Raw genomic sequence first — 1,192 nt, 5'->3', positions numbered from 1 at the left:
CTACGATGGGCACACACGGTATAGAGGGGAAGAGATCAAATACCAACTTCAGGTTTACAAACACATCATCACACATGAAGTTCAGCACCTTCAAAAGCACATATTATTTTCAAGCCAGTAAAAGCATAAACCAGAAAACAACCTATTCTGTGCTACTCTGATTGCCAGCTTCCACCCAAGTAGATCCATGGGATGCATGTTGCTGGATTTGCAGTGGGAAAAGCAAAGAGATCCTGTTCACACAGCAGGAACACATACATGGCCAGTGCATAGCAAGTGCTACAGGCTGTGAACTTCAGCATGGGTGTTTATTTTAACACTCTGCACCTTCCAGGCGCTTTATAAACTGCAGACATGAAGCCTTGTTACTTGGCTTTACAGGTTCCTATGGCAAGATGACAATTACCAAATAGGTTAACTTGCTGCAGAGCCAGCCAGAATCTGTGTCTCTCCATGGCGTATAAAAGAAGTGAAAGTACAGCCAAAATAAATTCATTTTAAAACCTGAGCAAACAGACATGACATTTTTCTTGCAGTTTTTGACTGGATCTAAAAATATCAACAGTCTCTCCAGTTCTAGTGCATACTCCCAATAAACAGCTTTGGAGACTGATTAAAATACCACAGCTATGCTTCAACATTTTATCAATCTCATTAGCCATTTGCTGAATTGAAGCTATGAAACTACAGTGAATTTTGGGGAGGGGGTTAAACAGCCACACAATGGGTCAACATTTGTCTAAAGGCTCATCTCTGTAGTAGTTTGATTTCAAAATGAGAGAGTCTGTATGGGAGTTAATCAAAAGGACAGTAGTTTCGCTTTCAATTCATACTGTACTTTAGTCCAAATAAAGTGGTCCCAATGTGTGCAGCAAAATCCCACCGGCTGCCTGCATATTTATAATTCTTTTTTTCAAAAAAACTCTGCATTAGTTTGCAATTTTTCAATTGCTGAATGTTATTCCAGCCTTGGCCCACCCTGATCTATGGCAGCACCAAATTTCAAACGAATTTGGAGCAGTCACTTGCAAAATGAAACAGAAAGCATCTGCAATTTGAAAAAGGGTCAGATACACAAACCTGAAGCCTGAGCCTACCCATTTCAAACAGGGACCCATGCACGCTGGAAAGTCTTCCCTATAACTATAAAAATGTTCGCCAATACTGAGTAGGCAGAACAAACCTCACAGCA

This window comes from Falco naumanni, chromosome 8 (assembly GCF_017639655.2).
Source record: "Falco naumanni isolate bFalNau1 chromosome 8, bFalNau1.pat, whole genome shotgun sequence".
NCBI classification, from domain to species: Eukaryota; Metazoa; Chordata; class Aves; order Falconiformes; family Falconidae; genus Falco; species Falco naumanni.
The sequence above is the reverse complement of the archived record's forward strand: the minus strand, read 5'-3'. Positions refer to the sequence as shown.